This window comes from Diachasma alloeum, unplaced genomic scaffold, assembly GCF_001412515.2.
Source record: "Diachasma alloeum isolate Michigan unplaced genomic scaffold, Dall2.0 Dall_scaffold_00194, whole genome shotgun sequence".
NCBI lineage: Eukaryota > Metazoa > Arthropoda > Insecta > Hymenoptera > Braconidae > Diachasma > Diachasma alloeum.
The window spans coordinates 1233008-1255535 of NW_021680359.1; positions in this window are offsets into that span (position 1 = coordinate 1233008).

The following is a 22528-nucleotide window of genomic DNA, read 5'->3' on the forward strand; positions in this document are numbered from 1 at the left end:
TATTCGTTTTTAGACATATAATCGATCTTCAATGTATGAGGAATCTCATTCCAATAGCTCGCGAATTTTAAAACTCATAGTACATGATGAGTAAAAAATGTCTTAAAAATTAGTGTACCTTCTCACTAACGCATGGGACGTACCGAAGGGGGCACAAAAAATGGAAAATACTCTATACAAATTAGATTCTGACAATCATAATTCAGACTACCTCTCTCCAAACTTTCGTGTGCTGCACCCGGCTTTTTTCCGCTCATTAGAAACTAGTTTGAGAAATCGTATTTTTATGGAACCAGAGACGAAAAACTGGCTGGGCCCTCCAAATTTGAGTGTGCCACTGACTGAATTTTCAGTCTGTTCTCCATTACTAAGTGGTGACCTCTGTGATTTGAAAACTAAATTGGCCTCGCAATGCACGTGGAGTATCGCATGGAGTGCAAATTTTAGTGGATGGCACATCAATTTTTGGATGCCCGAGCGCGCGATTTCGTAGAGCGCCACCTAGTATTTTCTACCTTGCTCCCCCCAATGATAGGAGTGTTATATTTCTATTATTAGCGTACTCCCCGATACGTCCCCGTGTTGGTGAGTAGCACACTAATTTTTGCAGGGACCTTCCACGAGATTGTCTCCCCTTAACTGCGTATTCACGACTACTCCCACTCACGAATAATTTTGCAAAAGATTTGTTGTTCCATGTAAACTTTTGTACTGCATTGCACACATTACACCGGCATTAATCCATGACCAATTTCCCAAATCCATTCAAAATTCATTGGACCGATGCACAATAAAAAAAGTCCAACTGTTTCCACTATTTTCTTTTCATTTTCGCAATACCGCTGGAATATCCTCACCCATCCGAATGCATTTAAATACGCATAAGAATGAAACATAATTTTCTTCGTTTTTCCTCACTGTCGTGATTGTGCTCTCAAGTTTTATCTGAACGGGCGGGAGCGGGGTGTAGCCAGGTGTCGAGACACGGACTGGTAAGCGATATAGATTGTCAAAGTTCGTCGAAACTGTTGGCCGCAGAAGCTTCCCCCGTTATACACTGAGAGTTTCTCGGTGTACGACGCACAGCGGAATGGCTGAGAGGGCATGGGGATAACTTTCCCCAGACTTTGCAGGACTACTCCACCCCTCATTCTACCTCGTTTCAAGATATCGCTGTATTACGCGGGCACCACGCCGCATCCTTGGAATATAGCTACGAAAAACCAAGCTGAATATCCGAGAGTCCCTTATGAACCCATCGATACAACCTCTAGAGATCAAATATTCCAAGTTTGAAGGGTTTCAATGGAGAAAGAAACGAGTCAGTCCCATAAAAATTTTCTCGGGCTGACAATAAAATTTTATTCACAGTTCACTCTGGAACGTTCCCACAATGAATTAAGATACTACCGAGAAAAACAAAATTGATTAGTTTTCCCAATCGGATTTCGATCACTCAGGGCCCAGTATTTGAGGCTACTCGACAGTTTTATTTCGGATACTAGAACAGGGCGGGAGCAAAGTGCACATTTCCCTCCCACTTTGCGGGAGGGAAATCTGACTTTGCCCCTAGGCCGTGGTGAAAAATAATGTTCTCACCACGGGAAATAAAATAAAGGAGTCGTACCCACGTGCTTACCACCCGAGCCTTCGGCTCAATAAAATCATTCAATAAAAATTACCTATCTTTTTCGTAATTCCGGAGCGAAATATGGTTGTAGGAAATGTTACGGAACCTCACAGAATTTTCCCAGAGCGTCCCGTAATTTTGATATGAATCGCCTGAGGAAAATTACGATATCGTCACTTAAATTTTCCGAATTGATCCTGTAATCGGTGAGCGAACTGTGAGTTCCGTAATTTTTACTGAACATTTCTCTCACGCAGCAAAACCGAAAGTCTGAATTTCACACACCTTTTGTAGACATTTTTCAGACACTAAAACCGTCTGAACAAAATGAACATTTGTCTGAATTTCAAATATGAATTAAGATGTTTGGGCACCTGTTCATCTGAAATTCAAACACATTTTCATTTCATTCGGACATTTTTTAGTGTCTGAAAAATGTCTACAAAAGATGTGTAAAATTCAGGCATTCATTTTTGCTGTGCATTTGTTTATAACGAAGCTATCGGAAAATACCCGATAATTTTGAAGCCCTTGGGGCATTACTACTGATAAATCATAAAGAAAATTGTGGAGGATACAGCGCCAATTGGTATCAATTTCCTGGCGCATTTACAGCCCCGATAGAAGGCATCGTAAGATGTCATTGCGATACATATCTTCGAGCAAATTTCCATTCTAACGATCGATAAATCCATTCACATTTCCAGTTCACCTATAAGATTTATCAAAATTCATCGCCTTCACTCTCAGCTCGACTACCGCGACACATAACAATACACGTAAAAGGTCACAAAACTGTACAAAACCAATCCGATATCCTTCCAATCTGCGAGAAATCCTACGACAAAGCGAATGGAATTACCAGAAACGTCGCAACGCTGAACCGAGATTCCGACTATCGTTGGCCTGACAAAAGCGATAAAAATACCCATAAAAAGTCGCTAAATTCACGTTACACCGAGGGACCCATATCCAACGACCTCTGCGTCATGGGAAATGTTTTTTATGGGCTAGCAGGAAATGCTGAATGACGTTGCATTATCCCCGCCCCCTCCTGTATTTTTGATTCGCCATCAAGCGTCGCATTATCAACAAGAAGGAGATTTAATAATCCACGTAACATTTGTTTCTCGAGCAATATGCCATCAGTGTCACTACGGCCCTTTATTACATTTTTTCGTCCTACTCTGCGCCTCCTCATATTTGAGAACATCTTCACCTCGTATTTTTCGATGGATAGATGTTTTCTCGGGATCTAATAAAGAAACTTGGGACACATCGAGACGAGGAGCCTCGAGTCCTTGTTCGCTCCATTCTTAGTGGTCAATGGTGAGGTCTAAACGGACCGGGGGAGAAAGAGAAACAGCTTTTAGATTTAGCGGAAACATCAAACCAAACACTTCAAAAGAATGGGAAGAGATAAAGGAGAAAATTCTCCTTTTAAAGGAAAAAAACGGAATCTATCACAGGTTGTATTATACTGACCATTAATACATCTTTTGCGGAGGTTGAGTACAGCTTCTGAGATTGGTGGATCAATCGGGGAGAAATTTTAGATGGGTAATCGGAAGCGAGTAGCTGAAAGGGTGGAAATCGCCCGAGTTCTGCACAACCTGGTATCTCAGTACGGTGGCTGTGGTACCACTATCAAGGTACCATTACTACTCATCTTGTTCACAGGGCATCCCAGCAGAAAGGCTGATTTATCGCTGTGGTAAACGTCCCGACCCAACTTCATACAAACTCCCCCTCTCAATACCTTTCAAAACTACTGACCCATTTCCTAACATTTCGCGCAACATCTCATCCGGAAGGTTTTCGTCCAATAGTTTAATAAATGTAAAAAGCAGGTAACTTTTTTACCCGCACGGAGAGAAATATTCAATAAAAATTACGTATCTTTTCCGTAATTCCGGAGCGAAGTGTGGTTGTAGGAAATTTTACGGAACTGTCACGGAATTTTTCCGGAGCGTTCCGTAATTTTTATCTGCATCTCTCGTGAAAAATTACGATACCGTCACTTAAATTTTCTGAGTTGATTCCGTAATCGATGAGTGAAGTGAGACTTCCGTAATTTTTACTGAACATTTCTCTCCATGCGTCGCTCCTCCATTTTCTAGAGTAGTCAAATTTGGCGGACGTGAATCACCAGACGTTTCGTCTCCATGTTTTCAAAGAGAATGTTTTCAAAATACTGATGAAATATTACTAGGATTCTTCGCCGTATTTCCCAATCAAAACATGGATATTTAGTACCTAATTGAGCTAATTTACTGAAAAATAAAGAATATGTTTACTTGAATTTTTTAAATTTCTATCAGTTTACACGGAATAATTGAACTGAAGTTTACAGTTTCCATTGAATCTTTCATTAAACTGTGAATTCTCAATTACAAATTCCTTACAATTTTCTTGGAACTGTCACTTGACAAAAATTTCTATAGGGCTTACTGGAAATTTTAGGCAAAATTTTTAACTATTTATGAATTTTCAACTTTCACAACATTTCGCGTGAGATCTCACCTGGGAGGTTTTTGTCTATTAGTTGAATAAATTTAAAACAGCAGTAACATTTTTGCCACCCCACCTCAATTTTCTAGAGAGCTCAAATCATCCAGATTTCACGTTTCCTGGATTAGGTTCATACAATCTTTTTCCACATAGCCCATAAATATTGTTGAAACACACTTTCGAAATTCTTCCACAATAATAAATAATAAAACTTTTTATTTACACTAAATAAATTGTTTATTTGATTTTTAAAAAACACGTATATTTGAAATAAATAAATTGTTTTTTTCAAATTGTATAAAAATTTTCATGAAATAAGTAAATATTTCAAATAAAGATTTTTCTTTGATTTAAAAAAAAAACATTTTTCTGGGTGTAATCATGATAATAGTTAAGAAGCCTCGTTGACAGCAACTAAATCGTTCGATTTTCAATTCTATCATCGTACTGATCAGAAAGACCTGATTCTAGCATTTTGATCGGGCGTGGATCCAAATAAGCGTTAAATTTCTAACCTAAAACCGATCAAAATCAGTTTTCAATGATCTGTCTCTCAATCTAAATTGATTTGAGCTTCCACTCGGGCTCATCGATTTTCTACAGTAGGAAAATAGTAAATGTCGGGTGTAAATTACCATACACTTCGTCTCGACGTTTCAACAGAATATATTGTAAATACCGATGAAATATGATGTCAAATAGAAATAGAAAAAGAAATGAGTTTCTTAATGACTACTATATAGGGAGAAAATTGTGAGAATTTCAATGCGTTGACGACGTTCTTGGTCGTGGAAAAGGCCGGAGTCGTAGGAATAGAGTAGTAAAACCCACAGAACCCTGCCATTCGAATTTACATTCGACTACCGGTTACCTTGTATTTTCTTAACTTCCCAACGTTCTTATACAACCCCGGGAAAATTTAAAAGTCAGCAAATACGAATTTCTCTGATAAATATTTCACGATTTGAAATAACAAAAAATGGACAAGATTGAAAAAAAACACCATCCGAACCATGAGGTTCCCTTGTTACATCCACCACCATAAACTCAGACAGAAAACAAACGAAAATGGGAAAAAATATAATCCAGAGACATTTGGGAGAAATGCGAGAAAACTGGGGCGTTGATGAATAGCTGTAAACCAAGTGTAGAGGAGCTCCCTTTCGTTTTTACTTGACGCTTATTACCACCAACAAGTCGATTAAGGGAGGGAAAAGCCTGTAGTTTTCCAGGCATTCCGTGAAATCGTTCCCAAAGAGATAAAACGAAAAAGACCGAAATACTCACGTGCATATAAATAAAAAGGTAAAACTTTTGGTGAAAAGTGAGGGGTGGGAAATAAAAAGTAGATAGCGGTATGGAGAGCAGACAAATAGAGACGAATGCCGGTACGTTGCGCATATATTTTGCATATATCCGTCAGTTTCCAGCGCTGGGTACCAGGATACGTTGTAACGTAGCAGAGTCAGCGGCACGCCTGGAATGATGCATGTCCACGATGCGTGTAAGTACGCGCACACGAAAGAGCTTTTGCGAATCGTTGTCTCACTTTTTCTCGCCATTCCCCTCTCCCCCTAGCCACTATTTTATTTCCACCCATCATCGCACCAGTTTCACCCACTTTTTATTCATGCGTCTGTTGTGTTTTATGTCTATCCCACATATTTAGTCGCTTCGCCTCTCTGTTTCTCTCCGGCAATTCGCGGTTTGGATATGTCATCCACTATTCACCACTGACATTTCTTTACTTTGCGCGGTGTTTATGCATGGCGAGAGGAGTTGGCAGGAGAATAGAGGGAAGATGGAGTTAATGAAGAGAAATGTCAGTGACGTGTGACTTTCGCACGTGCGACAACTGGGTTTAACCTACCACCCGTTGCGATGCAAGACATGGAGAAAAAGGGAGAGGGTGAATAAAAGAAAAGGGGGAGAATTACCTACTGGTGTCATGTTTCGCACGGTAGGGGGGAACTGTCAACAGGAAATCCGTTTCTTCAGGCTCCGTAGGTTTCTGGAAAGATGCGAAACTTTGCGTTAACGATGAACCGGTGATCACGGAATACACTGTTGAAAATTTTTTGACATTTCATGGCAAATCTGGCAGTAATTCTCATAAAAGTCACATTGAATTCGATTTAGGGGAAAAATGGTTATATAATTTCAAATTTCACTTAGAATTCGAGGAAATTCATGAGTTTTCAGTGGAAGTGAGACGGAAATCTCACAGCTTGATGCAATTTTCGATGAAACATGAATATTCAGAAACAAAATATGAATTTTCAATTTTTCCTTGAATTTTCCGGATATTGGCGATTTGTTACAGAATAATTAAACTGAAAAATCAAGTATTCTATTGCTTTTCTGATAATTCAATCTGAACATCTATCGAATATTTGATTTTTCAATCACGAGATTTCCTGAAGTTTCAGTGAAAATTAAACATGATCAAAATTTCCGGGATTTGATACGGACAATTCAGACGAAAATTTTCAACAGTGTATACACTGTTAGAAAAAAAATGAAATTTTATGGACAGTTGACTATTAATTGTCAAGATAATGACACAAATTTCAGTGAGAATTTTCCGGGACTGGATTTTAACCAATCACAGCGCAGTATTCGAGATCACGATACTCTGTTGTTATCAATTTCTTTCGGAAATTGCACACTAACTTTTGAAAATTGCATCTGATAATTGTATAGTAGCTCTTCATTTATTTCTAACCAATTGGATGTTTTGCTGGAAAAAGCCCTCGAATACTGCGCTCCGATTGGTCAAAATCCAGTCCCGGAAAATTCTCTGCCAAATACCCCTCGACCTTCAAAATTAGTCGCAATATTTCCTTCAAGCTTCCCTGCAAACAAACAAAAGTGTCAAGTTTTGCAGAAAGATCCTTTGTGCTACGCACTCGGTATTTTTAGCCTGCAAACCTCAACACTTTCATCTGTTTGCAAGGAAGCTATCGAGAAATATTCCGATAATTTTGAAGGTCTTGGGGTATTATAACTGATAATTAAATTCGATAGAAAATTCCAAAAAGTGTGCCTGAAATTTCAGACAAAATTTGTCAACAGTGTAGGAGGTGAGGCGAAGGAGAATCTATTGTATTCCTGCAGAAACGCAATCTCTGAACAAAAAAATTCTGTCCCCTTCAATTAAATATTTCGATCATATTTAAAGCCTTCCATGGTCAAATAATTTTTTTTATCACAATTCAATTTTTTCCTTACACTCTGCATGCATCACCACATTTTATGTATTCATTTTTGTTAATAAATGGGAAATAATTGATTTGCAAAAAATAAGTGGCAACGTTGGCCCGATATAATACTTTTCCTGAGAACTAATATAAGCTTCTCACGCTTTACTGAGGGTTTTCGCTGGACATAGTCACGCGCATAAACACGTGTAAATTTTTTCCATCGATAAAATGAATCCCAGGGCCTCTCTGTGAAGTAACCTCAAGCAGAGATCACTTTAGATCCCCAACTCTCTTTTATACACGTTTGAATTTACCGCGTGTATCCCCACCCGATCGGCAGGTGCTCCGTTGGCGCAGTTCACAGCTGCGTGCGCAGAAATTCTGATTTTCAGTGTTTTTTTTTTGTTACTTTTGGCTAAAAGAATGTTCTGAATCCATGTAATTTTTCTTGCAGAAGATGTATTTTCCAATATGCTACACCTGGAAACAATTTCGTGACATTAGCTACATTTTAACATTCATGATGTGGATTTATCGGCATTTGCTATAAGAACACGGGTTAAATTGCATTTTATAAACTAATTTATTTCATTCGAACCATTCTCTTCAGCAATCTGAAACTCCGCACAGGGCTTCGGAGTATATCGAAGAATGCACTTGAAAAATTTCACAAAATCGGCTGCATTTTTTTACCTCGCCGGTTCATCGTTAATTACATGACTCTCGTGGTTTTAATATACACTTTTGTATGAGTTGAAACGAGGGTAATTGGACATTGTCCTTATTACCATTTTTCTCGTTCTCTCGACACATCAAGTTAAGTTGGAATTTTCACCTTTGAATTTATGTTGATGCCGGAGAAAGGGGACAGTAAATTGATGAACAATTGTTGAATTAAATATCGTTAGTCCGCCGGGTGAAATGACAACACGAAATGCGAGAACAGTGGGTGAAAAAAGTAGATTCTGTCGCCCTCTTCATAAGAAGTTTTCCGCTGATATTGAATATCCTTGGACCATCAATCATCCAGCGTACCAATATCCAAAAGTATTGCTTTATACTTGTTCGTACAGTGCATACCGATTTATAGGCACTGCCTTTTACCCCTTTTTCTTCTTGTTCCACAACTCACCCCCACTGTGCCTCACTCGGTGACGAGCTCACCTCTCCGTCTCCCCCTCCCGCTGCTTGTAAGTCAACTGACACATTCACAGAGGAAAAACTCTTGCTGAGTTCATTCGGTTGTTATCGAGGATACCCGTGGGGTATGGTAAGTTCTCCATTCAATACTCACTCGAGGAATTGAGATGGTGATGCGAAGACATTTTTATCGGGGATGAAACTTGATAAATTGCTTTTCATCAGACCAAATAATTCAATATCAATAACTTTCATTCCCCCTTGTATAGGGAGGACGTAATAATTTATGATGAAAAAATCAAGTGTATGATTTGAAAAATTGTCAGTCGGCCAACGAGTTTTTCTTCCGATATTTCCTTTCTTTTTTTTCCATTCACTCAGAAAGAAAAATATCCAGACCTTTTTGTACTGAGTGACAAAAGTTCCCACGAGCCTTGGACAATGTTACGGCACGTTCATTTCGCTGGATAAAGGGAGACCACTTGGAGTACTGTGGGAAAAATGCGTTGGTGAGGATGTATTTGAGAAAGCGACGAAGAAGAATCGCTAACCGACTGGAAGACACACTGGGATACTGGATTCCAGGGCGAATTGTTTTTTCCTTCGCACATGTCTCAATGTATGGGATCCCCTGTGGAGCCATTAGGTGGGCTAGTCGAGTCCTGGAAACATCGCGGCCCCTTTTTTATTTCTCTTCAGGAGCGAAAAAAAAATTAAGGAGAATGAAAAAAAGGGGAACGGACACTGAGGATATCGGACTTTTTTGTCCCTTTTCTGATCAACTTGGCCGAGATATCTGGGGCTCATTTGTCACTTTCAGGGGGGTACTGAGCACTGGCAATATCAAGGAGAGCAGTATGAATTTGTCCTCGAGCATTTCCGAAAATTAATTGGATGATATTTTAGTTCAATTAGACTGAAACGTTTGGTATTAATAAATTGCCCTGGATAAACTTCAAGTTGTAGGATCATGCGTGTCCGAGCTCGTGGTGGATATCAATGTAGGGGGGTTGCTTAGGAGCGAGAGCCTTCTGTTTGATACGAGTGATATTAAGCTCAAGTAGAGATAAGACAGGTGGATAAACTTAGGGATTATATCGACCCCGAGCCATTATCCCCCACAGCCATCACCCAACGAACCCACTTCAACTTATGCTAGAGATGCTTAGAACAGCTTATTACAGTATTGATTAATTTTGTAATGAATTAATTTATTGATTTTCAAAGACTCAATTCTCTCAGATCTCTCACTAATTTCTCACCCCTCACACTGACAATTCTCACTCATTTTCTCGGGAAATCGTATGCCCGTGGATGAACTCGTTAACTCGAGTATGTACCCAAGGAATTCAAGGGAAAATTGGAGACTCTTCCAGCCAACGTTTTCTCCGGCTTCCTTCTGTTATGTAAGAGCGATTCTGCAGCGCGATAAGAACCAAGTTGAGCCAGGTGAGGGTACATTTGTACTTACGAAATTCTGAAACACGAAAATTGCTTAATTACCTTTTTGATTCGAGATTCCAGAATTTTGCTGGAGCAATTCGGGACATTTAATTAAAAATGATTCACATTATTTCAGTTTTTTAGGTTTTGCTGAGAACAAAATTGTAGACGAGAGTTTCTGCAACTGAATGCACTTAGATAATGATTAATTATCATTACCACGACTCTACGAATAACGAGACACCCCGGAATGGCACACAAACCCGTGTTTTTACGACGTAGATATGAAAATCAGAGACAATTTACAGTGGCAATTGCCAACGGAATTAGCATGGGCTATGAAAAGAAATACAACCAGGAGAGACACAAATTACGACGCAAAAAATTGTTGGTGTTTTGTTGGGACAAAAAATGTAAAGGGAAGAGGAAGTAGCAAAAAGTCCCCGCGACTCATGAGTCTTGGTGTTTCTTAAGGCATACCAGCGATACTTTTGCCGAGAACGTTGTCTGAGGTGAGCCAGAAGCTAACTCTTAAAGAGGAAAAGTGGTGGTTTGGGGTTGTAAATGGTGGTAAAGAGGACCGCGCAATTTGTATGTACAGTAAGCCTCTGTAATTGCCGGAGGTCCTTACACCTATCTACCCTCTCGAAACGTCTACCGACGCCTCGATTTACATATTATAATTTATAGACGAAAGATAGGGGAACTATCGGTACCAGGGGGAGCCCCTAAGGACTCTCGACTCGCAAAGTCTCGAGAATTCTGATTTTTTTCCTGCTTCTCAGGTTTGCCACGTTTTTTTCCCTACTTGAGAACACTTACATTGGACTTTCACGAGTCACTTTGTCATCTTTCATGGGATATGATCGTGAGTATAATTTTCAGATGTTTCAATCCTTACGCATTCGGAAGATGATGTGATGCAGCACTTTGCAATTCAATTTTGAATTTAAATATTTGTTTTTTGCATGTACGGAGGGATGAGCAGAGATAGCTGGTACGGTTTCATTTGAAGGCTTTGTTGCTCGGTAATTGGGCGACAACAACTCATCTCTTCAGTTTGGTGCAGCAATTTTGAATGATCATTTTCAATGCAACGGGTTGTCACGTGAGCTTTACATTGTATGAGACAAGGCCGGGGAAAATGGGTCTTTTGAGGGTAATATCAAGTGTCGATAGCGTGTCGACTAGTGGAACAAACAAGCTGTAATTCTCGTCGTAGGAGGTATTGAGAGGTCTGGTTATATGGAGGATCACAGTTAACTACAAAATACCCTGTCCATCTTCATCTCCTCCTATACTGAAAAAAAGTTATTGGCTGAAATTTCCGGTGCGCTTCTTAAAAATTTTTATTAAGTGACACAAATGGTAATTCTCATAAGAGGGACATTGAATAGGATTTAGCGCCAAAACGGTTATGAAATTTCTACACGGAGAGAAATTGTTTAGAAAAATTCTAGTGCTAGCACGGGACAAGAGGCGCAAAGTGACGGCCAGGAAAAAATTCCAATGCCGGCACTACAAATTTTATTGGGGAAAACGTGAATTTTTCCCCGTATTTCCGTGAAAATTTCACAGAAATCCCCAGAATTTTTACCAGAAATACCAAGAAATTTTACCTTAACAGCACTAAAATTTTTCACAGCCGGTGGATTGTAATTTGTTCCAGAACTCGTGCTAGAATTTTTCTAGAAAATTTCTCTCCGTGTAGTTTTAGGTAGAATTCAAAGAAATTCATGAGTTTTGAGTGGGAGTGAGATGGAAATTTTACAACTTGATTGAAGTTTCAGTGGAACATGGATATTCAAAAACAAAATCAGTAGCGAAGCGGTAAAGTGGGTTTTGACTATTGGCTAGTTTTTGATGAATATGTCGAAATCTAAAAGAGATAGAAAAATTTTTGTCACAACCTTTTTTTGTAGAGCCATTTGAGGGATATAAAAAAGATCGTGCGAAAATTTTGCTATCTCTCTTGGATTTCGCCATATGCAGCAAAAACTGGCCAAAAGTCAAAATCGACTTAACCCGGTTTACCGCTTCGCTACTGAAATGACATGAATTTTCAATTATTCGGTGAATTTTCCTGATTTTTCTGAATTTTCATAGAACAATTGAACTGAAAAATCAACTATATTATTGATTTTTATATCATTTGAACAGAAAATCAATGGAATATTTGATTTTTCAATGGCAAGATTTGCTGAAATTTTAGTGAACTTTGGACACGATAAAAATTTCCCGAATTTGGCACGGAAAATTCAGACGATTATTTTTCTCACTCGGATTTCAGCCAATCAGAGCGCAGTATTTGAGGCTGTCAAACAGTTTTATTTCGGAAATTTCTAAAAAATTTCCGACGGAAATTCACTAGTAGCTTTTCAAATGTTTCTCATTTTTCAACGCATTTCACGTTTAATATTCTGTGTGACAGATAAACAAAAAAAGTGGTTTGTAAATGTATGGCTGTGTAAATGTATCCGGATGCTGTTCACTGCACTCTGCTTGGCCGAAATCCGAATGAAAAAATAATCCATCAAATACCACTCGGGCTTCAAAATTGATCGGATATTTTGAAGCACTAGTGGTATTACTACTGAAAATTTTTAGCAGTGCTGTTCCACTGAGATATCTGCTGCAAAAATCGATGGAAGCTGTACACGGAGAGAAAAGTTGGATAAAAATTACCCAGAAAATCGTGACAAATTTGACTATACGAATGTTAATCGTGGAGTGAAATATAATTCAGTGAAAAAATAATGGTTTTTAGTGGATATCTTACCATTTTCTCGGTAAAAAACCCGTCTATGGATGCAAAAATTATCGTCCTGTTAAGTAAAATTTCCCGCACCGGTAGGATATTGATTGTTTTATACCCATTTGGAGGCAATGAAAACGGACAGAAGTGAAATTTTACCAAATGACTTTAGTAACAATCATTCTCCATTACAAAAAAATTATACGAAAAATTGGAGCAATTATTCACGTTCACCGGGATAATTTTTGATGGGATGCACCATAAATTTTACAGTTTCGATATATATAAATTACACTCACGTTCATTATAAATAATAGAGTAAAATTCCTATTAATCTCTCTTTTTCCCCTATTTAAGGTGAAAAAGTACTGAAAATCCAGTTTGCTTCACGATTACTTCACTTGTTCGATAATTTTCCTCCAACTTTTTTTATACCAATGGATTTCACGCAACATAACCGAGTTAATATATTTCAGTGAAACAAATCAATGCAGTTTTAGATTGCACACAAAAAATGCCAATAACGAGAAAATCAACCCCAGGCGTGTTTTCCCCTTTTCTGCATAGAGGATGAAATAAACTCGATCACATCCATAAATAGGGGTGAAAAACTTCCTTTTAGGAATAAGATCCCGTAAACACACACATTCTTTACACCTGCCATGTTTCATCCCAGAAACTGAAGTAGACGTGATGAAATATAAAATACACTCACTATTTGACAAAAATTGGAATCCCATAAACAGTTTCGTAGCAATTCTCACACAGAAAAATGGTCCATTTGAATCGAATAAAATTCTTTCTTTACAATTGTTTACTTGCTTCAGGAATGTCGATATTAAGAATGAATAGACTTGGTTCGTTGGTTCAAAAGAAAGGATTCAATTATATCAAATAAACAACTTAATGATTTCAAATAACTTTTTTATTAAAATCAAATAAACAATTTATTCATTCCAAACAAAGAATATTCATATTTTAAGAAAATTACAATTTTATGTATTTTGCGGAGAAAATTTGAAATTATATTTCACCCTTATTCTCTCTTTAAAAAAATTATTTTCTCTCGTATACCCTTTCATGTTTTTACGATTTGTTCCCTTCCCACCCCCCAACCCCCTGTACCGCATTCGCCGAAGGACGAGGGAAAACCTCACTTGAGGGAAAAACCTGCCCAGGTACAGTCGTCCCTTGCGAGACTCCCGCTCGACAGTGAAACTGTGAGATTACAGTGTTACAAATTTTGGCTCCCCAGCCGGGTATCGAACCCGACCCGGGCTCACGTGCCAATCCCATACTCTTATTCTCTCTTAATGATTGTTACATTTTTCTCTTTCACTTTTTTTTGAGCCAACCGTGATGATTTTTTCTCTCGAAATTCTAATTCTCTTAGAATTCTTTAATGCCTAAAGGAGGTTAGGCGGTGTTTGAGGTGAATTTGAGCGCAAATTTCTGTGGTTCCCGGTAGCTTAGTCGGTAAGAGTGCCCGGCGCGTATCTGGGAGACTCGGGTTCTATTCCCGGCTGGGTGAAGCGGAAATTTTTTCTCTCTAAATTCTAATTCTCTTGGAATTTTTTTTTTTTTTAAAGAAAGTGAGAAATTTTCGTGGAACTGTTATTTGATAAAAACAACTGTCATTTGAATTCCGGAGCGATAATAAATTATTAGTACTAATAAATTTTCAAGTTCTAAAATTTTTTAATAAAACAATCTTTATGGGCCGATTACACCAAGCCCTGTTAGCCAAATATATCTTCAGAATAAATTCAGAATAAATAAATTTATGTTTGGAGTAAATTTACTCCACAGTTGAACAATTTTAGGACTTCGGCGGAGAGTGCTTTCATTTTTAGTCATTCGGGCGTGAATATCGACTAAATGTTTCATAATTAGCGATATCATTGGCAAACAGAGATGATACATCGATTCACTACATTTCTTGTGAAATATCGTCGATGAACTTTCAATTAAAATTGATCAGCAAATTATTTTTATTTATTCCGATACTTAACTGAGGATTTTCTGAATTGGGCTTAGTCCACCCGCGCCTATATATTATTAATGAAGAATTTATTTGGATCAAATAATGATTTATTAATAATTAAAAAAAAACATTTATTTAATATAAACAGAACCTCAAATGAAGATATTTTTGACTTTATATCAAAACTTGATTTTGTACTATTTGAATAATTAAACTTATTTATTTGATTCAGATAAATCATTCTTCTAGGTGCAGGAGGGCGACATTGCATTCTACGTACCGGGAAAAAAATTGTGAAATTTGAAATTTTACTAAAAATTCAATGCAATTCTGAATTTTTAAACATCATCAAATTATGAATTACCAAAGACGAAATTCCTCGAAATTTTCGTGGAACTGTTATTTGATAAAAACTCCGAGAAATGTGTTGAAAATTTCAGTCAACAGAATTTAACTACGTAAGCAAAAGTTGATACGACCCCATCTGTGTTTTGTGTTCTTCTCCATTCAATGATGTTTGTCATTCAATTGATTTTCCTGTAAGTCACAAAAAATTCGATTGAGGAATGCTTCTTCTGATTACAGTGACAAAGTGAAACTGAAACATGGATGGAAACTCCTCCAACACTGGAGGGTTCCCCCTAATGACCGTCAGACTAATCCAAACCTTCATTGTCGTCGTCATTCGATTAGTCAATTTTTTACGTTGAGAGGGCAGGCGGGTAGAAAAAACTACTGCAAGTCGGGCAATTTTAAGCTCCACAAATTCTCTTCATTCGGTGAATTCTGAAGCTCAAAAAACGACGAAAGTTTTATGGAACAAGTTGAGAGTAGTCTGAGGGGCGTAAATAATTATTGAAAATATTTTACAATACGAGGTGGATAACGGGTCTGGATGCCAACGTGATGCTCGGTTATCTCCAGCCTGCACGGAGAGAAAAGCTGGATAAAAATTACCTAGAAAATGGAGGCAAAATTTACTGTATGAAAGGTAATCGTGAAGTGAAATGTAATTTAATGAAAAAATACCGGTTTGTGGCGGATATTTTACGATTCGTTCGGTAAAATAAACACATCTACGGATGCAAAAATTATCTTCCTGTACAGAAAAATTATACGCAATCATACACGCTAACTAGTAAAGTAAATCCATTGGTTTAAAAAGCTTAAATAAATATTTTTACAAATTCACGTTCACTGGGGCAATTTTTGATGGAATGCAGAATTAATTTTACAGTTTCGGCACAAATTACTTTTACGTTCAGTGAATTTTCGCGGACTGCCGGAAATTTAGATAAATTTACTATTCATCTTGCAGTTTTCCCCGGTAATAGGGTGAAAAAGTAATGAAAATCAAGTTCGCTCTACGATTACTTGAGTTGTTCGGCAATTTTTCTCCAAGTTTTTGCTCTGTGTAGATTTGTAACGATCCCAAGGGACTTACAAGAATGCGGTGCTCACACTATCAGCCACTTCGAATTTCTCAATATTTTCAAAGAGGAGAGGATAGGGCAAAACGGACCAGACAAGCAAAACGGACCATTAACAGAAAATTAATAATTTTTTTATTTTTTACGGTCAGATCACGAAGTAAATTACCCATCAAGTTCAGTATCGTATCGTCTCAATCTCTGTACAGTCAGTATTGTCGCAATCGCGATATCGAGCACATCACCGAGTACATGACCGTGTGATACTGAGTTAAAGCTCCTAGTAGCGTCTCTATTCGAGTCAATCATCTATTAATTTCGAGTCAATTATCAATTCACTTTGGGACTATAATCAAGTGAATTATCAAGAGAATTATGAAGTGCACTGTAGAGACAATTATGGAATTTAAATTGAGACAATTCAATGAACAGTGTACCCTTATAAAATTTCTAGACGCGTGGTTTACGCCACAAATAAAGTAGATCACCAGTGGGTTTTTAGTAAATCGCGTGTTCTTAATTTTCACACCTTTTCCAAATCACTTTTCCCCAACCCGCCTAAATTTTTAGCATCAATCTCAAACAAGGTTATTACGAAAATTTCATTATCTCCTTTACATTCGGAGATATTCTTCAAAAACTCAACTAAGAGATAAGTCGACTTAAACTGTTTTACAACTTCGCTACTGAATTTTATAGTACTGTATACCGAAACAAACTCCCTACACATGTACTCTAAAATTAGGCGGAAATTTTTTACTGGGTTCCCTCCCGCGAAGCGGGAAGGAAATGTGTAGTTTGCACCCGTCGAGCGAAAAATGATTCATTCTCGGACCAGTCGCAATTTGAATTTTCATTCTTATTTCGAATAACGAATAGGAGTTTGGCAATTTGGCCCTCGTTTCTGGTGCTGAGCACTAGAATTTTTCCCGGCATTTCTCTGCACATACACTGAGAAAAAAATTATTTTTGCCAAATATTCATTTACTTGAGAGAAGCACTTAGTTGTTCAACATCGTATTTCTCCAATAGAGTCATTCCCAGGCGAATCTGATTAGGTTTCAATTATGACAATCATGTTACTCTAGAGGATGACTATGTTGCATATGACCTTCGATGAATTTTTCCAATGATTATTCAGTTTTCCTAAATTTGTTATTTCTCAGAGGGGAGAATTTCGATGAATTTTTTGATGGTAATTATTGAAGGAGTTTACTCAAGAGACATGATCATCTTCTAGAGCAATATAATTGTCATAATTGAAACCTAATGAGGATTGGCTGCGAATGGCTCGACTGGAAAAATACGGTATTGAGAAAGTAAATGCTTCTCTTAAGTAAATGGATATTTGGCAAAAAAAAATTTTTGTCTCCATGTACTAAGGATCTCGTTGTGATAATTTTTGAGCCTCGGAATTCAATGACTGGAGAGGTTTTGTGGAGCCAAAATTTGCCCGCATTTCTATACTTTTTACCCTCTCCCTCTTAATCAAGCCATTTATAAGTGATCAACTATGATTTTTTTCTTTCGAAACTGTCCATCACGGAAATGTGATTGGCAGAAATGTGCACGGAGCGGATGTGCTTGACAGAAATGTGCCTTCGGGTCCCGTTGGTTGAAGGTATGGTTTTCCATCAGAATTTCCCTTGGCTTTCGAACGGCACCCCCATTTCCTATCATGGTCTTCGGGATAATCCAGTTTAGCCTGGAATTGAACCTCCTACACTGAGAATATGCTTGTGAAGGAAGTGCTTCATCTTATGTGTGAACAATCTATCACTAATTGATCCCCGGTACACTGAGAAAAATTTCAGTGGTAATTTTAACTACAAGGGAATTGTCAAAGAAATTATATTTACAGTAACAATAAATTTTGTAGATTAAACTAGGAATCGTCGTTCGATTTACTATGTCAAATAGTGTTATCAACATTATGATGTAATTTTCACTTTAATGTAATAGTTGAATCTACAATGTTTATTGTGACCATAACTATTATTTTTTTGACAATTCCCTTGTAGTTGAAATGACCATTGAAATTTCTTTCAGTGTAATTGTGCAGCCGCATACGTCTTGATCCTATTGTGTATTGAGTAATTAAAAACAAGCGGGAAATTGCGCTTTTTTGTGCGTTCATGTACTCGTTTTTGCTAATGAATTATCAACGCATTGCAAGAAAGTCGTAAGGGGAAAAAGTCTGATGACGTTTATACTAAACCTTATTTCTGACCCTCATGAACCTCAGTCGTGATCCTTACTGTCCTGATTTTACGTTCTTACGGGTCTACCTCGAGAATTAATAACGCACAATTGAATCGAGTCAACCAATTATTTGTTATTTTGTAGAAATTATCAGTAGTAATACTGTAGGAATTAATAATTTAGGAATTATCAGTAGTAATACAGTAGTAATACCCCGAGAGCTTCAAAATGATCGGGTATTTCCCGATAGCTTCGTTGCAAACAAACGAGAGTGTCAAGTTTTGTAGGTTTAAAAATGTAGGGATTTTCCTACAAAACTTGACACGATCATTTGTTTGCAGGGAAGTTTGAGGGAAATACCGGATGCATTTTGAAGCTCGAGGGGTATTTGGAGGAGTATTTCCTCCATCGGAATTTCGGTCACTGGAGGGCAGCATTTGATGTCAATGTGGTACAACCTGCACTTTCGCATTTCAATTATTTTGTTTATTCTCCCTTAGCAACGTGCCGTGGTTTTACCAAATTTTACCGATATAAAACCGTGTAGGTTGTACCATGTGACATCAAATACGGCCCTCCTATTGGCCGAGATTCCGATGAGGGAAATACTCACTTGTACTACCCAGAGACCTTCGCAATTATCGGATGTTTCCCATTAGACATCGTACTGGCGTCAAGCGTAAATTACGTTTAGCAAATCGTAAATTAGTCAAATTGTTATTCATGTTCTTAGTTTGCATCAAGGTAGTAGGATCATGGGAAATGTGGAGAAAACAATAAACGGCTCTAGATTATTATCAATTCGTGACGTTTCGCTTATAATTTAAGCTTCCTCAGGCTTCTGAAAACCAAACAAGTACAAAGCAGAAATAAATTAATGAAAATATTTATCATGTCTTGGACGTCTTTGGTTTCCAAAAGCTTGAGGAAGCTTAAATTATAAGTGAAATGTTGCAAATTCACAATAATCTAGAGCAGTTTATTGTCTTCTTCACATTTACCATGACCATACTTCCTTAGATCCGTAAATTACGCTTTGGAAAGCATAATTTACGTTTAGGGTTTTCTGCGTGTGAAACTCGCGTTCCTGTGTGTGAAACTCGAATTTTAAAGATTACAATGCATCCGTTCGAAAGGAAACAAGTGGGAAATTGCTCTTGTATTGCATATAGTAGTTTTATTTGGTCCAGTTGTATACCCTCTCGGGTTTTTACATTTTTTTTCCCTTCCCTTTTGCCCCATATAATATATTCATGAATACAAACATAGTACAAAGTTAGAAAACGCATATAAATTTTATATATATTTATATCTCTATATCCGGCTAAAGAAAACTTTGAAAGTTTAACCAACATTAAAAGTAAAGTAAAAGTCTCTCATTCTCAAACTATTTACATCGAGATCTTTGAACTAGACATGAGAGAATACAAGAGTCGTTATAAAAATACAAACAGTAAAGAGTGGAATGAAACTAGAGCATATAGTATAATTTGTTAATAAATAAGCAATATGCTTCCGAATGGTTATTTTGCACATCATTTCTTTCTCCCATGTACGATTCATTGTTAATAGAAAATTTTTATTTATATACTTGAATGAATTTGAAACATCACATTCGATGAAACCATCAGATAGCTCACACTGAGAAAATTTTCAATGGTAATTTTAACTACAAGGGAATTGTCAAAGAAATTATATTTACTCGGATTCATCGTTCGATTTACTATGTCAGCTAGTGTTATCAACATTATGATGTGATTTTCACTTTAATGTAATAGTTGAATCTACAATGTTTATTGTTACCGTAACTATTATTTTTTTGACAATTCCCTTGTAGTAGAAATGACCATTGAAATTTCTCTCAGTATACACCTTCAGGGAAATTCATGAATAATTCGAATTTTTCAATAGTCATCATAAAAATCAAATCAACGAATATAGCTATTGTAATCATCTTTTAACTTCGACTTCATGGCATTAACACAAATATTTTAAGCTATGATTGAATTGATTTGAATCATGATACCCAAAGATATCCGGGGAATTTTGATTTTCAAAAAATACACAATTTTTGAAAATTTTCAGATAAATCAAAATAACGATTCTTGCTATCGCCTTCATCTTCGAACCCGGTCAAAGGGACATCTAAACAAATTTTTTAAGCCATCATTCAATCATTTCAGAATATTTTTTTTAGTTATCGTATAAAAAACAATTTTGAAAAATTAAAAAAACATTAAAAATTAACAAATGAATTAACTTTTAATTAATTGCGATTGATAGGCCTCAACAATACTGATATTTGAGGAAAAAAAGATTCAATTCCATCGATTCATTAGCAAACAATCGAAGAAAAATTTTGTTTGCATACTTACGGACACGGTCTTCCATTCGGAAGCAAAAAAAAATTTAGTTCATCAAAAACCCACGATTATTTGCTAGCAGTACAAAAACGAAGTTTAATATGAAGAAATGTGTCACGAACATTGGCACAGAAACTCATTATTTTCCAGGATTAAATTCCATCATCCACATAGGACTAACGTAATATTCAGTTGTACGTACGTCACCTGTTTCCGCGAGAGACACTCGGATAAATGGGACTAGAACAAAATAACTAAAATCAAATATTTAGAAAAAAACGATGAAACGAAGGTAAGACGAGCGAAGAAGGCGAATGAAAGAGTCGTCTGGCTTGGGGTTGCAAGAATCGATATTTCCCGGAGCAATGACGAAGGTATATTGGAATCGTATCGGTAAACAGCTCGCAGTTTGTCGGCTGATTGGGGCACACAGAGGATGAGGCCAGGATCGCAGTGTCGCCGTGCACAAAGAGTAACCGTTTCCCTCCCATCCAACTTTCCACCGAACAATTCAAGAGTCCTCTCTACCTCTACCTAACTCACCCACAATCCTCTATCCAAGACGCTTTTTTTTCCAACGAAAGAAACGAATTCTATGCTATTTCGTCCAACAGATGCCTCGGTGAAAATTAGAATTCACCGAATGCTTTTCTTATGCCGCGCGGAAATGAATACTTTGACGCCTTTCTTCACTCCACTCTTTCCTCATTCACTGGAATCTCTTTCAGTCAGCGAATTTGTATTTTCCTTTAATCAATGCACGAGAGAGGTAATAATTCATTTCTTAATCTTCCTCTTGATTTTCTCCACCACCTCATTCCCGCTATTTCGTGAGACAGAAAAAAGTATCCTTTCAACAATTTTCGCACCGTTGAAAAATATAATCAGTTGTGCAGCATTTGTCCCTCGGTTTTTTTCATATTTTTCTTTCGAGAAATTCACAGCATCTCGGCTACAACCAGAGAGAAAGCCGATCTAGAAATTCTCGGCATGAGGGTAACATTGAATATGCATTAGCGTCCGTGCTGAAGGGGGGATGTAGCGAGAGGTACGAGAGGCAGGAAGAACCAAGAAGAGAGGATGCACGTTGAGACAGATAGATGTTGCAAGTTGGTTGAACAAAGAGAGGGTTAGACTGTGACCGGAATAAGCAAATCCAGTTGAATCACTGTGGAGTGAGGGTTGGGTGATGCAGCTACCACCTGGACCACCCTGGGCACGTCGGCAAGATCCTGGCCTATTGAGTTATTGTAATAACCAACGTCGACAGATATTAATCGAACCATAGGTGTGTGAGAATGATGCCATACATCAGTTATATTCAATTTCATTGACAAGCGAATGATTTTAATTTTAACCGTCAGCCCATCCATACCAATTTCCAATTCGGTTATAAAAAGCTGACTGCAATATTCGCAAATTCGAGGTTCAATACAGCGAAAGAGCGAAACCAATTGATTCCACTGGCTAATGAGATTTCAGTCGAAATTTCGAAAAGTTGTCAAAACTTTTCACGTGGAAAAAAAAACAATTTGACGACCTATGGAGTTTATAAAAAAAATCCACTGACGTTGATTAGTTATTCCGTCGATCAAACGGGCGCTCTGTACAGCAGCCAATCTTTTTCGTTCTCATCGGGAAGCCAAGTTCCCGCACGTAACGGTAACGCAAGGCATGTGGTCGCACTGTTGGAGAGAGGAAGAGAGAAGAAAGGTGAGTGCAATGGAGAGCTTCAGCCGTTTTACGTGGAAGCTACCGAATGAATTCGATGTGGCACGTTAATTAAACTTAAACTTCCTTCCGGTTCGATCAGAGTCCTCTAACCCTCACGTATACACACATACTGGGTGGGGGGGGGGGAGGAGAG